This window comes from Peromyscus eremicus, chromosome 1, assembly GCF_949786415.1.
Source record: "Peromyscus eremicus chromosome 1, PerEre_H2_v1, whole genome shotgun sequence".
In the NCBI taxonomy this organism is placed as follows: domain Eukaryota; kingdom Metazoa; phylum Chordata; class Mammalia; order Rodentia; family Cricetidae; genus Peromyscus; species Peromyscus eremicus.
Window position 1 is genome coordinate 50310925 of NC_081416.1, and position 16224 is coordinate 50327148.

At 46.8% G+C, this 16224-nt stretch overlaps 1 pseudogene; it reads left to right on the top strand.

The window, feature by feature from the left end:
- The first annotated feature begins 14820 nt into the window (after nt 1–14820).
- On the top strand, nt 14821–15845 carry LOC131897435 (microtubule-associated protein RP/EB family member 1-like; annotated as a pseudogene).
- The last annotated feature ends 379 nt before the right edge of the window (nt 15846–16224 follow it).

Below are 16224 nucleotides of genomic sequence, written 5' to 3' on the forward strand. Positions count from 1 at the left end.
GCAGCTGCCTCCAGCCTATCTCTGAACTAAATAATAGCAAAGAGGATGGTATTGGCATAAAGAGGTTAGATAAATCATGGTGGTAGGGTGATATAACCAGACAAATCTCTCCCGCCTGCCTGTTCCCAAATAACTACTCAGAGGCTTATATTAATTATAAATGTTTGGCTGATGGCTCAGGCTTATTACTAGCTAGCTCTTACATCTTAAACTAACCCATTTCTATTAATCTATGTATTGCCACATGACTGTGGCTTTACCGATCTGCTGGCATGTTGCTCCTTGGGCAGCTGGATGGCATCTCTCAGACTCCACTCTTCTTTTCCTGTCTCTGCTTGGATCCCCACCTAGCTCTATCCTGCCTTGCCATACCAAAGCAGCTTTACTTCTCAACCAATGAGAGCAATACATATTCACATCATACAGAAGGACATCCCACATCAGGGTGATTTTGAGGGAACCCACCAGTTTCCAGGTCATTCTAGAAGGAAATGAGAAAGAGAAAACAAAAAAGAAAACAAAGCATTAGACAAGAATAATTAATAGAGTGTTCCAATAGACCAGCCAAGTGCTGTATATCTAAACTTAAATAATGCAGAATACAGAAAGGAAGATAAGTTTGACAGACAGAAGGCTTATATATATTGTGTATACTAGTTTTATAATCAGTTTTCTCAGACAATCAGGACTATAGATTGCTCAGCCTTTATTTATAGTTCCCATTCCACTCAAGAGTTATTTAACATAGCTTTTAATACTTAACCTTAATTCCAGTAGATTAAGGGATGGTTTCTTAAATATTCACGTTTTAGGGGGATTTTTGGGTGTCCTTACTCAGCATAATATTCTTTAATGCATTTAAAGGACACAGAAAAAGAAAACAAAATTTTTGCTAGGGAAAACAAAAATAATACCATCTCCCTTAGGATGTGTTCTAGTCTCAATTTCTGTTGCTTTGTTCTCCCTGCCCCCAAAGAAACTTAAGAGAGATAAGGGTTTACTTAGTTTATATTTGCAGGATGCAGTCCACTACTGTGGAGAAGTCAAGGCAGGAACCTAAAGCACCACATCCATAGTCAAAAGCAGAGAGAGAATAAAAGCCTTGTATTACTGGCTGATCTCAACCAGACCAAGGCCTGACCCATGACATGGTGCTACCACCTATTAATTGTGGTATTCCCACCACAATTAATAATCAATAAAATCCCCACAGATATGCCCACAAACCAGTCTTATCAAGATAACTCCTTAGCTGAAAGTCTCTTCCCAGGTGAGACTAGGTTGTGTCAAGTTAACAATTAAGACTAACCAGTGTAGGATGCCCTCTGCATAGCATCCAAGACTTCTGAAGCTGATAGAGTCACCATAACACAACAGTAAGTTAAAGACCTTTTCAAAGGAGTACTGCTTTGGGGTTGCTGCAACTCACGGAAACCTGTGAGGTGAATATGATGCATATATATGTACTCCAGCATTCAGGAGGCTAAGGCAGAAGGAGCATACATTCCAGGGCAACTGGGGCTACATAGTGATATTCTACCCAAAAGCAAACTACTCAAGTAATTAAATAGTACCTCACATGCCATAAGTTCATGGGCCTGGCATGCCTTTGACGCCTCCCTCAGGACACACTAAATGCTGTCTTTCCAGAGTTTCAGCTCTCCATGCTTCAGGTTTTCATGTTTGAGTAGGTGTTGTGTAGACTAGTTTTGACTCGATAACTCAGGACAACCTTTTATTTTCAAGACGATATTAATACTGATTTGCTGTCACTTAACTTTCCCTAGGTTCCACATCTTCAAAATCCATATCGGAATCCCCATCTCAACATGAAATGGAAAAATTCTCTTAAAGCTCTAAGCCAACATTAATGGAAGAAGGAATAACACATTATAATAAGTGAGAACACTGCGATTTGGTTTTACAAGACACTTCACAGAAAATGCACTCCAATGATGTCCTTGCCAGTTCTCACTTTTTCCTAGTTCCTTAATAAAGGATGCAATTTGATCACAAGTTGGCTCTTTCCCCCACTGTCTTAGTCAATGTTCTACTGCTGTGAAGAGACACCATGACCATAGCAACTCTTACAAAGGAAAGCATTTAACTGAGGCTGGCTTATAATTTTAGAGGTTTAGTCCATTATCAGCATGGTGGGAAACATGGCAGGATGCAGGCAGACATGGTGCTGGAGAAGGAGCTGAGAATTCTACATCTAGATCCCCAGGCAGCAGGACGAGAGATCCACTGGGCCTGGCTTGGGCTTTGGAAACCCCAAAGCCCATCCCCAGTGACACACTTCCTCCAACAAGACTATACTTTCTGATCTGTTCAAATAGTGCCACTCCCTAAGCATTCAATATATGAACCTATGGAGGCCATTCTTATTCAGAATAGTGCACCCGCTGTAGATTACCAACCTCTTCTACCCCTAAGATTTGGAGCATGATGAGCCAACTTTTTGGAGCCCAGTACCTATGGTGGGACATCTTACGAAGCCTTGGTGCAGGGAGGAGGGGCTTGGACCTGCCTTAACTGAATGTACCAGGCTATGCTGACTCCCCATGAGAGACCTTGCCTTGGAGGAGGTGGGAATGGGAGATGGGTTGGGAGGGAAGGCTGGGGGGCGGGAGGAGGGAGGAAAGGGGAATCTGTGGTTGATACATAAAATGAATAAAAAATTTAATAAAATAAATAATAATTTAAAAAAGATTTGGAGCATGAAGGGAAGTAGAGGTGATTGCTCATTTTTATCTCAGTTGATGGAAAACATTATGAAGGAAGAGACCTTTTCATTGCAGAAAAGAAAATTTTAGTTTTGGAAGAGGCATAATGTTGCTGTAGCAGAAAGTAAGATTAGTTTGTCTGTAATACTGCTGGCTTGTCAATAAAGCAGAGTGGTCGCTAGCCCATAGAGTAGAAGGGAGAGTTGCATGATGTCACTAAAACAGCTTAGAACAGCTCATAGCTAACTCATAGCACTCCATCAACAGGCTGACATTATCATTCATTAGCTCTCGTTATTGTAACTATGGTGATTCAGGAAGTCAGAAGGAATGTTTCCTACTTCCCAATGCTACTGACCAGAGCCCATCTCTAAAAGCTAAAAGTGTGATTATTTTCAGTAATTTTTTAATCCCAAAGGAGTCCCTGAAAGCTTCCTATAAGAGATTGTGATGGGTTTGTGTCCCTCAATTTAAAAAAAAAAAAATGATGTCGAAGTTTTAGCACCTGGAATCTCAGAAGATGACCTTACTTAGAAATAAAGTCTGGGGCCAGCAAGATGGCTCAGCAGATCAAGGTGCCTGGTGCCAAGTCTGACAACCTGAGTTTGATCATTGGGACCCACATGGTACACTGAAAGAACTCCTACAAGTTGTCCTCTGACCTCCACGTATGTACAGTAGTATGCACATGAATGTACAAACACAGAATAATTTTGTTTTGTTTTTCAGACAAAGTCTCACTGTGTAGTCTTAGCTGGACTAGAACTTAGCATGTAGAGCAGACTGGCCTTATAGTCACAGAGACCCACCTGCTTCTGCCTTCCCAGAACTGGGACTAAAGGCATGTGCCACCATGCCCAAAAAAATAAATAACTTTAATAAAAATGAAGTCTTAGCCAGACAGTGATCACACATGCCTTTAATCCCAGCAATAGGAGGCAGAGACAGGCAGATCTCTGAGTTCAAGGCCAGCTTGGTCTACAAAGGGAATTCCAGGATAGCCAAGGTTGTTACACAGAGAAAACCTGTCTTAGAAAACCACAAAGAAGAAAGAAAGAAAGGGAATGAAGTGAAAATGTCATAAGGGTGAGATCTAATCCAGTGCAGAAGGTTCTCTTTCAAAAGTGGGGATCTGGACACAGAGTCAGGCAAGCAGAGAAGGGAGGTTATGGGAGACCCACAGGGAGAGGATTGTGGAAAGGGAAGGATTGGAATGATGCCTCTACTAGTCAAGAAATGCCAAGATCAGCAGGAAACCATCAGAAGCCAGGAAGAGACGTAGAAATTCGTAGCTCTCCTGGATACATGTGACCTTCAGAATACACCTATAACAGTGTCCCAAGGGAGCCTGAAGCTGATAACATCGTGATCTAGAACAGTGAGATGGTATGTTTCCACTGTTCTTCGTCACTCAGTCTGTGGCACTTCATCCAAGAGCTCCCAGAAGCAAAGATGGGCACCTGTTCACTCTAAGCTGCATCCTGTTTGCTTCAGAGGGGCGGGTGTTTACAAAGAGAGATTACCTTCTCACCTGGCCATCCCACCACAGGAAAGTGGCATTTGAACTTCTCTTCTCTCCAAAGTAGGGTGAGATGAGAAGCTGTGAAGTTTGTGGGTGCTACGGGAGAATGTCACCTGCCAGTGTTAGGCTTTGAGATAGATGTGAGATTTGCTGGCCAGCTCTAGAAAAATCATGACAAGATCCATGGATTTCAAGGCGTTGTTGCCCAGTCATTCAGGAAGACCCAAAAACCACCCTGAAATTCAGAGTTTACAAGAAGCAAAAGGACTCCCTCCTGCCTTCAGGCCCCACTGTAGAACACTGGTGGGAGATGAGCCCAGAAGCCGTGGGTTTCCTGAGAATCACTGCAGCGTGTGGAACAAAGCATGCCAAAGCATTTCATCAAAATGCTGCAGTGGTGGGTCGGTATCAAGATGCAACAAGTGGCCAAAAATGCCATCAGTGCCACTAACAATTGCTTAGAATTAGGGGGCTCCTTGTTAGGGCCCCTAGGACCCTCCAGAATCCCACCTAGATTAAAGAATACAGTCTACAGAAAGAAGACCATATTCTGCCCTCTGTGTGCATAGGTGTAGCAGGCTTTCTCTGGGCCGCCAACCAGCTCCCAAATAAAGACGCAGAGACATTTATTATTAGTTATGGATGCTCTGCCTTAGCTTATGCTTGTCCCATTAGCTCTTATAACTTAATTTAACCGATTTCTCTTCATCTGTGTTTTTCCTTGGGGCTTTTAACCTTTCTTTCCTTCTATATGTCCTACTTTCACAGCTTCCTCCGTGTCTGTCTGGCTGGCCCCAGGCATCTCCCTCTCTTTCTCCTTTGTTCTCTCTTCTCTCTCAAGCCTAGATTCCTCCTCCTACTTATTCTCTCTACCCACCAACCCTGCCTAACCCTCTACTTGTAGCTATTGACCATTCAGCTTTTTATTAGACCAATCAGGTGACTTAGGCAGGCACAGCAACACATCTTTACATCGTTAAACAAATGCAGCACAAACAAATGTAACACACCTTTACATAGTTAAAGTAATATTCCACAACACATAGGTGTATGCACTCTTGTACATGTATACACACATGTGCACATGGGTGTAGAGGCCAGAGGACAGCTCAGGAGTCATTTCTAAAATGTTATCCTTCTTGCTTTTTGGTACAAGGTCTCTTACTGGCCTGGACCTCCCCAAATGTGCTAAGCTCACTGGTTGGTGAGCCGAGGGACCTTCCTGTCTCTCCTTGTAATGTGAGATTACAAACACATGCCAACACCTGCTTTTTCTCAGCATGGGTTCTGAGACTTGAACTCAGACCCTCAAGCTTGCAAAGCACCTTACCAACTGAGCAATCTCTCCAACCCCACAGGAATCCATTTATTTTCATTTAACCTTGTGGGGCATACATGGGCTGCAAAGAGGGTGCCGAGAGAAATTCAGATAAATAGAGCTTAAGCTTTAAGCTGTTTGTGCAGAGAGTGGATACAAACGGTGAGAAAGAAAGTTAGCTCAAGTTATTTATGCTACGATAAGATACTGAAAAACAAGAGATAGTGTCAGGACATAAACAACTTGTAAATAGGATGCCCTTTAAAATGATTGGTTGGTTCCTTCACCCCCTCCTAGGGCTTGGAGGTTTTCTGGTATAAAAAAAAGCTTACTGCCTATCAATAAACGAGTTCTTGCTTGACTTGACTCCCCGCTGCATCTGATTGTCTCCAGGTAAGAGGGAGGCTGGGAAACAGGTGAGTGGCGTGCACTTGCCTTTCCTCGGTTCCAGGCCACCTCTTCACAGGTGACCTAAGTTCCCAGTGGGGCAGGTCCCCACATAATCTTTTTAAAAATCAACAACGGTTGCTTTTTAAATATTGGGTCCGACAGTTTGAATGAGATGAATACAGAACCAGAGCTGTGCCCCCGCCAGCAGGGCTTCAACAGGAGCACGACCACCTGAAGGATGGAATGAAAGGGACAGGAGACACAAAGGAAGACAGCAATACAGGGTTCTGATCAAGGTGCAAAATTTTATTTTTTCACGAGGGCTTATATTGTTCTTGAAGGGTGGGGGAAGACAGGAAATTGGTATTCTAGCTAGGTTGGGCTTGTGCAGCTGCAGAATGTCTGTGCAAGATGTTGGGCAGGGTGAGAAGGCTAGTGGTTGGGGTCCCTTGCTCGGTTGCTAAGCTAACCATGAGATGTCCTACCTAGATTTTTCCTGAAGCTACCTAACCACAAGATGTCCTAACCAGATACTCTCTGAAGAACTGACAGTTCCTATGAAACGCTGGTTTTCTGAGCTAGCCATCATTGCATGGCCAAGTCCCTTGTAGATAACTGAGAGGACAGCATGGTCTGGCCCCTGGCATCTCTCCTGTTCTTTAAAATTCTATAGGCAGTGGCCAAGTCCTGGAGCCAGTTCCGGAAGGCTCAAATGTTATTATCTCTTAAGGGGAGGGCAGAGGCCCAGTCTCTCTGTAGGCTTTGCAGGAGCCTTCCCAGTTCCCCTCACAGGCGTCCCCACGAGGGAGGGGGTCCCCTGAAGCCGGCATGTTTTTCGAGAGAACAGAGGTTTGCGGGAAGCGGGAGGTTATGAAGGATCATGCCAACCGTTATGCTACTGGGTGTGCCCTTCAGGGGTCTCAGGTATGAAGATGGAAAATCTTACCGCCTGCAGTCTCTCCTGCACCCTTCTTTTTATCATGCCCGTGAGTCCCGTGCACAGGTGCGTCCTTCCCCGAGCGGAGGGGTCTGTGATGGGAGGGGCTCATCGAAGCCTTCTTGCCTGTAGGTCAAGGCAATGATAATGGATTTGAATTTGCTTGGACTGTAATGTAGCCATCTGCATCCTGATAAAGTTGGTTAGGCGGGAGAGTGCCCAGGGGCCGAAGGCAACCACCAGGAGGAACCCGACAAAAGGGCCCAGGATGGAGGGGAGACGGGTGGTGAGCCACGGGGAGGCTGAAAACCAGTTTTGGAACCAGGAGAGCTCCTGTTCTCTTTCTTTTTTGCATCTTTCTAACCCTTCCCTGACCTTTGCCATACTATCTCTAGCTACTCCCGTGTGGTCAGTATAGAAGCAACATTCCTCCTTAAGGGCTGCACAGAGGCCTCCCTGTTAACGGAAGAGGAGGTCTAGGCCCCTGCGATTTTGAAGAACTACCTCTGATAGGGAAGTTAAGGAGGATTCAAGGGCAGAGATTCCGCGTTCAAGCTGAGCTATATCTTCATCAATGGAGCTGCAGAGTTCGGAATAATGTTGGTTAGAGAGGACAAGGGAGGCGATGTCTGTACCTGCTCCGGCAGCGTCCACCCCGAGCAAGACCGCCAGGGTGACAGCAGTTATCACCTCTCTCTTGACCCGGGTGGAGGGGGGTGGGGTGGCAGGAAAAAATGTTCCTCCCATTGGCCTGCAAATTGGTCCGGGGAATAATGAGTCAGGCGGGGAATGACTTGCACTACAATGTAAAAGAGGGGAGACTGAAGGGAATTGTGTTTTAGGGAAATGCAGGGGGTAAGGCCATCAATACAGGCCCACCATGTATCATTATTAGGGAGGAGATATCCCAAGGTAAGGGAGGTATTTAATTGATCTATGCTATTGCAAAGGGGTGAGTAGATTGAAGGAACTGAGGCGCCGTGGGTAATTACGCAACACCCATTACCGGTGACTTGTGAGAGGGTGTTTGGAAATGGGTTGTTGGTGCCATCGGCAGTTGCCTGGATCCTCAGTTGTTGTATATTTTCTATCAACTGCGATGCCTTCATAAAGGGGGGGAGGGGGAGGCTGAATGATAGCAAAGCCAACACTAATCAACCAAGCTGGGCTGGGAAGCATTAAGAACCACATAGGTTTTTTGAATAAGGGTAATAATCATGTCCTTGGTGGCCAGAGGGGATGGGGTAAATGCTGGGAAGCTCATCGCTGTAAAAGGGTCCAGTGTAAAAGAAGGGGGTATCAGGGTGTCTAGCATGCTTATTGAGGATAGGGTTTGGGCCTAGGGCTAAAAGGTGGCCGTAATTGGCAGGCCACTTTATGAGCTTAATGGTAAACATAACACTTGTATCTCGCCCCTCCTGATAAAGCCTCAGCCCCCAGGTGAATCCATTCTCATCCTGCAGCCCATTTTCCCGGGTCTGTAAACTATATCTTTAATGGGTGGCACCAATCGCCGCATTCTGGTGCACCAGCATGGGTGTTAAGGTGTCCTAGGGAGTAATTGTGAGCCACGGTAATAAAGTCCCAACTAGAGGACGGACTCCAATAGGTATTGCCTATAGTTTCGCACCCCCAAGATCTGCAAAAATAGTCTCCTGTTCCTCCACATTTATGAAGGAGGGAACAGTCCCGGTGGCTGCCTGGGCAGACATAAAACCTTTGGCTGGCAAGCTTTTTACGTTGTGCAGAATTGGCACAGCCAGGAGGGCGAGGGCGTGGGTCATGATAGGAGTCATATAGGTTGGGGGCTTTGACTGTGAGTGACTGGTCATCCATGTGCCAGTCAGGGGAGGTAAGAGTGGCCAACTTACAAAGATCAAGATGTAAGTCTGGCTACCAGGGTTGGCCAGTTATTTTTGAGGCACTCCATATGACATCCCTACGGCTAGTTAGGACCTGCCATGTACTATTAAGGGGTTGGTGGGGGTTGGGAGCTGGAGCGGCGGCCAGGAGGGCTGGGTCCAGGAGGGAGAGGATCAGGAACCCGAGGGTCATGATCATTACCATCATCACAGTCGGGCAGAAGAGCAGCATCTGAAACAGAAGAAAATGTATCCTCAGGAGAGTAATTATCTCTCCTGGGCAAGTTAGATGCATTTACAGCTCTGACCAGGCATTCTGGCAGCCATCTAGGGGCAGAGTGTGCCTGATCAAGAATGCAGGCCGAGCCTCGCCCCCATATGAGGACCGGGTCGGGTCCCTTCCAGTGTCCAGTGAGAGGGGGTCATGCCACATCGCCAATGGATGGGCAGAGTCTGGCGACAGGTGCCAGTGCCTATCTGCAGCAGAATGGCCTATAGCATCCAGAGTAAGTAAGTTAAGGATGAATAGGGCATGGCCCAATTGATCATGAGGGGAGGTAAAATGAAGATTGGAAGACTTGAGGCGGGCCAGCCAAGTCTTGAGGGTTTGGTGGGCTCGCTCTATCATACCCTGTCCCTGAGGGTTGTAAGGAATCCCCGTGGTATGTATAATTTGCAGGCTATCACAGAATCGCCTGAAACCTGCACTGGTGTAAGCGGGGCCATTGTCAGTCTTCAACTTAGCAGGTTTTCCTAAGGTGGAAAAGGCTAGAATAAGATAGGAGAGAACATCCTTTGTAGCCTCTCCGGTGTGGGGAGAGGCGAAAATAAAGCCACTAAAGGTATCTATAGAGACATGAATAAATTTTTGTTTGCCAAAATCTGGACAATGAGTGACATCCATCTGCCAGATCTGATTAGGAAGGAGGCCTTGAGGGTTGACCCCCAGGTGCAGGACTGGGTGGGAAATGACACAGGAGGGGCATTGCTTGACAATTTCTCAAGCCTGTTGTCTGGAAATTTTGAAGAGAAGGCGAAGCGTCTGTGAGTTAAGATGGTGAATCTTATGAGCATTTTGGGCCTGTTGGATGGAGCCAACTAGAACAGGGAGGGCCAGCCTGGTGGCAGCATCGGCCTGTGCATTGCCATCAGTTAATGGCCCAGGCAGGTCACTATGTGCTCTGATATGACCTATAAAAAGGGGGTATTGGTGAGTCAAGACAAGCCGCTGGGTCTGAGAGAAGAGTCGAGTGGCATTGGAGGTGGGTTTTATGGCTGGGGAGCTTTCTAACAGGGGAACAGAAAAAGCAATGTAAGCACTATCTGTATAAATGTTAATTGGTTGATCGGGATAGGTCTAAAAAACCTTTAACATAGCTGAGAGCTCAACCAGTTGTGCAGAACGGAAGGGTGTTAGGATGGAGGTAGGGCAGCCTCAGGCCACAAAGGCCGCGACACCATTGGCGGAGCAATGAGCGCGGGAGGAATAGGGCTAGTTTTTGTAGCTTTTGGAAAGATGAAAGAATGTAATCGGGCAAAATGAAGGACTGGATCATCTGGGAGGTGATTATCCAGAGTTCCCATAAATCCTGCTAGGGCAATTCTCCAGTTGTCCAAGGTTTGAAATAGAAACTGGGTTTGATCCTTGGTATAGGGGGTAAGGATAGTATCAGGGTCTCTGCCAAAATATTGGCGAGAAGTCTGTTGCCCTTTCATAATGAGTGAGGCCACCTGTTCTGGGTAGACAGAGATGACTTTTGGGAGGGCAGCAGGCATGTGGACCCAAAGGAGTATCCTGCCCTTGACTTTTGGCTCTGTGGAATGTTTCCAGAAGACTCCTGTGGGGGTATGTGGTGTGGCTAAAACTATTAAAAAATAGGGCCATAGTGTAAGAGATCTGGGAATTATACTGTTGATTAATAGCAGTGGCAATCTGAGTCAAGGCCTTATTAGCTGTGGGGAAAAGTGTACGGGGCAATGTGGGGTCAGGGTCACCCCGAAGGATTTCGTAAAAGGGAAGAAGAAAGTCTGTGGGAAGTTTAAGGTAAGGTTTGAGCCATTGAACATGACCGAGCAGTTGTTGGAAATCATTTAAGGTATGAAGGTGGTCAGTATGTAACCAAACGCGGGGAACGAGGACCCCATTCAAATGGAGGAGATCCTAGCCCCAGGTAGCTGAAGGGGTCTTGGATTTGGACTTTATCTGGGGCGATCTGGAGTCCCAACCTGTCGAGGGCCCCACTGAGTTCTAGGAAACAGCGTTCAAGGGAAACAGGGTCAGGTGTAGCAAGGAGAAGATCATCCATATAATGTAAGATATATATCTGGGGCCAGCTTACTCTGACAGGGTCCACAGCCTGAGCCACAAACTTTTGGCAAAGAGTAGGGCTGTTGGCCATGCCTTGGGGTAATACCTTCCATTGATAGCAAAGCATGGGTCCCTGAAAATTAGGGCGGGGAAGGCTAAATGCAAAATAGGCCCTGTCTTCAGGGTGTAACGGGATGATGAAGAAGCAATCCTTAAGGTCAATGACCATCTTATAATAGCCGGAGGGAATGGCAACAGGTGAGGGCAATCCCAACTGCAGGGCCCCCATGGGTCTCATCACCTTGTTTATTGCCCTTAGGTCTTGAAGGAGCCTCCATTTTCCCAATTTCTTTTTAATGACAAAAATGGTTATGTTCCAAGGGGAGTTGGAGGGTTCAATATGGCCAGCCGTGAGCTGCTCCTGTACAAGCATGGTGGCGGCCTGTAATTTTTCTTGAGTAAGGGGCCACTGGTCCACCCAGACAGGGGTTTGAGTTGTCCAGGTGATCTTGTCTGCATGGGGTACAGGAGGGTCAGTGGCCGCTACTAAAAACCCGAGTATCCCAGCCTGTGTCTATCATTCTTGGGAGTGGGCTGGATTGGTTGGGTTCTCCCCTGTGCTGCCTTCCCTAGGCCTGTGCCAGGGACATAATCCGTACATAGCATCTGTTGTGTAACCGCGGGATTTGGGCTGCATAAGATCACCTGCATTTGTGAGAGTATATCTTGTCCCCAAAGATTAACGGGCAGGCCTGGGACCACGAAAGGCATGACACTTCCCTGGTTGCCCTCTTCGTCCTTCCACGAGAGCATTTTTGTACTTACCAAGGGATTGTTGGATTGACCTATTCCCTTTAAGTCTGTAAGGGACGGAACCAGCGGCCAGGTAGATGGCCAATGGGACTGAGAAACGACTATGGCATCTGCCGCCATATCCAGAATTCCCTGGAACTTCTTTCCTTCTATGGTAAGTGTGAGGGTAGGGCGGTCCTGAGTGACAGGCTGGACCCAGTAGGCGTCCGAGGACCCCAAATTAGGTGACTCTCGAGGGATATCTGTGACGGAGGGATTATCACAGGTATCTAGAGGCAGGGGAATGAGCTGTGCCAGGCGTGTTCCTTGAGGGATTGCAACCATGCCATTTATGGCAGTAGCCAAAACTTTAATTTCTCCGGTAAAGTCATTATCTATTATGCCTGGGTATACCTGGGCTCCTTTAAGGGCTGTAGAGGCGTGGCCGAGAACAAGCGCACAAACATCTGGGGGCAAGGGGCCTGTGACCCCAGTGGAGATGACTTGAGGCCCCATGAGAGAATCTAATACTGTGTCGGAGGCGGCACAGAGGTTCAGTCCAGCACTGCCTGGGGTCGCTCTTCGGAGGGAGGAGAAGGGAACTGGGGTGAGAAGAATTGGGACAAGTGGGAAGCAAGGGTGTAAGCCGACCTCAAAGCCCCAAGGTTCACTGGAGCAGGCATCTGGGCCAGGGGCTGGCCCCTCAGCATCTGCGGTGGGAGGGGTTGACCAAGAGAATTAGTGTTTGATCTGCACTTCCTGGTCCAGTGATGGCCCTTGTTGCATCAGGGGCATGGGGTGGAAAGCGGGGAACCACACAGTGGCTATATCTTGGGCAGGTTGGACTAGAGGTGTAGGGCCGTTATTTTTAGGAGGGCATTCCCTAGCAAAGTGTCCCGGTTGTTTACATGAATAACAGGTATGTGCTCCAGACTTGTGAGGCTCTCAGGGTAGCGCCCATTGCTAGCCCCATGGCGTGGGCAGCACCTACGCCTGAGCAAATCTGACAAATCTGCCCTGTTCCTGTGAGGGTGGAGAATGTCTTGGCAAGCAGGGTTTGCATTTTCAAAAGCCAGATGTTTTACGAAGGTACTTTCATTTTCGCCTGCTCCAAGAAGTCTCTTGGCCGCATTGTTTAAGCCAGAGACAAAAATCGCTAAAAAGCTCATCAGGTCCCTGGCAGACTTTTGCCAAGGAAGTGGTGGCTGACCCCTTTTGGGGGAGGCACTTCCAGGCTCGGACTCCTGCATTTTGAATCTGGGCGGGGGGGGGGGGGGGGGGGGGGGGGGGGGGGGGGGGGGGGTCCTGCCTGTACCTCGTTTCTATCATGGGGGGGCTGCCAAGGAGCTTTTTAAGCATCCAGATTTTTGAGGAGGATTGTTCAGTGTTTTTTAGAGCAACCTCTCGACAATTTTCTGCAAATTCTGTTTTCCAAAGGACAAAGTTACCCCCTGAAAACACTTCATGAGCAAGAAAGTACCAATCGTTAGGTGTCAGTCAGTATTCACTTTGATTTTTTTACTAGGGCCAAAGTGAAAGGAGCCGTGGGGCCATATTGAGCACAGGCGGACTTTAATTTTTCTATAAGCTGAAAATTTAGTTTTTGGTAAGTCTGTCCTGGCTGGGGGTCCTCTGATGGTGAGTGCCCTCCTCATCCTCCTCCTCGCCCTGCTCTAGGACTTTGAGGTCCTCAGAGGGGCGGACCTGGGCAGTTGCCTCAGATGAGTCTCTGGAGGCCTGGCTCCTGGTAACAGGGAAGGCCAGGACGGATTGTGATTTTTGGTTTAGGCTTAACAGGTTTTTGAGGACCGGGAGTAGTGGGGGGTTTATTATGAGCGGGAGCAACTGCCTCGAGGGCAAGCTCCTTAAGTTCTTTGTCTAGATTTTTTAATTCTTTTAAAAGCTCAAGGTGTTCTTGGCAGGTTTGAAGGGCACGGCATAGTGGACCAAGATCAGGAATAGGAGGGAGTGTAAACTCGAGGATGGGTCTGCAAAAGCGGGAAGGCGATGAGACATAAGGAGGGGGCATTATATTAGGAAGGGCTGTCGGGGTTTTTTGGGGTGGTTGAAATGGGCCCAGAGATTTCTGGTTTAAAGGGGGGTTTTGAGAGGGGGGCCAATCGGGATTGTGATAGCGGGCTGCCTCCTCCTCCAGGGAAGTCTCCTTGGCAGGGTCCAGAGGAAGGTCAGAATTAAGGTTTTTGAGGGAGGGATAAAGCTGGAGAGGGGTAGGCTCTTTAGGGCTCTTATTGTCAAGTGAGGTGAGAGTCCCTTCCTCCATAGACTGGAGGTCGTGGTCAGAGGGGCAGGCTGAAGGTGGATGGGAGGCCTCTCTTAGGGCCTTTTCACCTGTGTCAAAGACTTCTTGTATGTCAGGAGAATGTCTATGGACCTTGAGTATATCATTAATAAGGTTTCAACAGGAGAAGGTGGTGATAGGGACCTTTTCTGGACCAAAAACTTTATAATAGCCATTTAGACAGTTTCCAACTTGTAACCATCTCTTTTCATCTATAGTTCCCTCCTAGGGGAACCAAGGACATGTGTCTGTTATGTAATCAAAGAAGGCTTTTAAGTCTTTTCTCTTAACCCTAGTTCCCCATGTCTTGAGAGCTTTTTTTAGGCCAGAAATGAATAAATCTTGTGATGAAGTTGCCCATGGCTCATCACTTCTTACCTGCGTCATCGCCGCTCTCCTCTGGATCTCCTCTCTGAAGCAGGCGTTTTCAGGGGGGTCCAACAACTTCACCAAGCACTTGGTCTTTCCTCTGGGAGAATACATTCTGGGTCCTTCTTGTGGGGGTCGAGTGCCCATGTGGGGGTCGAGCCCCACGTTGGGCGCCAGTTGCCCTGGCCAGCAGGGCTTCAACAGGAGAAGGATGGAATGAAAGGGACAGGAGACACAAAGGAAGACAGCAGAGCTGGGCCAGTAGTCAGTGGACACGGGTTCCCCTGAGAGCTGAAGATGGCAGTGAATGTGTACATGACGTCAGTCACCAATGATACTCAAAGTCAACATGACATGCTGGCTTGGATTAATGAATCTCTGCAGCTGAATCTGACAAAGATAGAAGAGTTGTGTTCAGGGGCTGCATACTGTCAGTTTATGGACATGCTCTTCCCTAGCTCCATTGCTTTGAAGAAAGTGAAATTCCAAGCTAAGCTAGAACATGTGTATATCTAGAACTTCAAAACACTCCAAGCAGGTTTCAAGAGGAAGGGTGTTGACAAAATAATTCCTGTGGATAAATTAGTAAAAGGAAACTTTCAGGACAATTTTGAATTCGTTCAGTGGTTCAAGAAGTTTTTTGATGCAAATAATGATGGAAAAGAGTATGACCCTGTAGCTGCCAGACAAGGTCAAGAAACTGCAGTGGCTCCTTCTCTTGTCACTCCAGCTCTGAGTAAACCGAAGAAACCTCTCAGCTCTGGCAGTGCAGCTCCCCAGAGACCCATTGCAACACAGAGAACTACTGCAGCTCCTAAGGCTGGTCCAGGGATGGTGCGAAAGAATCCTGGTGTAGGCAATGGAGACAACGAAGCAGCTGAATTGATGCAGCAGGTCAAGGTATTGAAGCTTACTGTTGAAGACTTGCAGGAAGAGAGAGAGTTATACTTTGGAAAGCTAAGAAACATTGAATTGGTTTGCCAAGAGAACAAGGGGGGAAATGATCCTATACTGCAGAGGATTGTAGATACTCTTTATGCCGCAGATGAAGGCTTTGTGATACCTGATGAAGGGGGCCCACAGGAGGAACAAGAAGAGTATTAAGCAGCCTGGACCAGCAGAGCAACATCCGAATTCTTCACTCCAAATCATGTGCTTAACTGTTAAATATTCCCTTTTATTATTCTTAGAGGATTCACTGGTTTCTTTTCATAAGCAAAAAGTACCTCTTCAAAGTGCACTTTGCAGAAGTCTCTTTCTGATGAGTTTGAGTTAGGAGCTGTTGCCTTGTAGCAGAGCAGTATTAACATCTAGTTGGTTCACCAGGGGAACAGAGAGACCAACCATGGGGCCCTTCATGGGGATGCTGGTCACACTGACTGGTGGAGAAGGGGGTTTTGTAACACATTGAGTGACAACCTCAGAGAAATGTAAAGACTGAAATGAATTTTAAGCTAATGTGAAATTCTGGCAGAGAACGTTTTAATAAATAAATGATGCCTTAAGAGTATTTAAAATATGCCTCCATATTTCAAAATATAAAATATAACATGACAATAAATAAATAAATAAACATATTTGTCATTCAATATTGCATATTTAATATTTTATAACAACAAAAACTATTGTGAGAACTACATATGTAAGTTTTGTGTTTGGAGTTTGCCTTATGGCTTCTCAGTTTTTCAGCTTCTCCAAAGG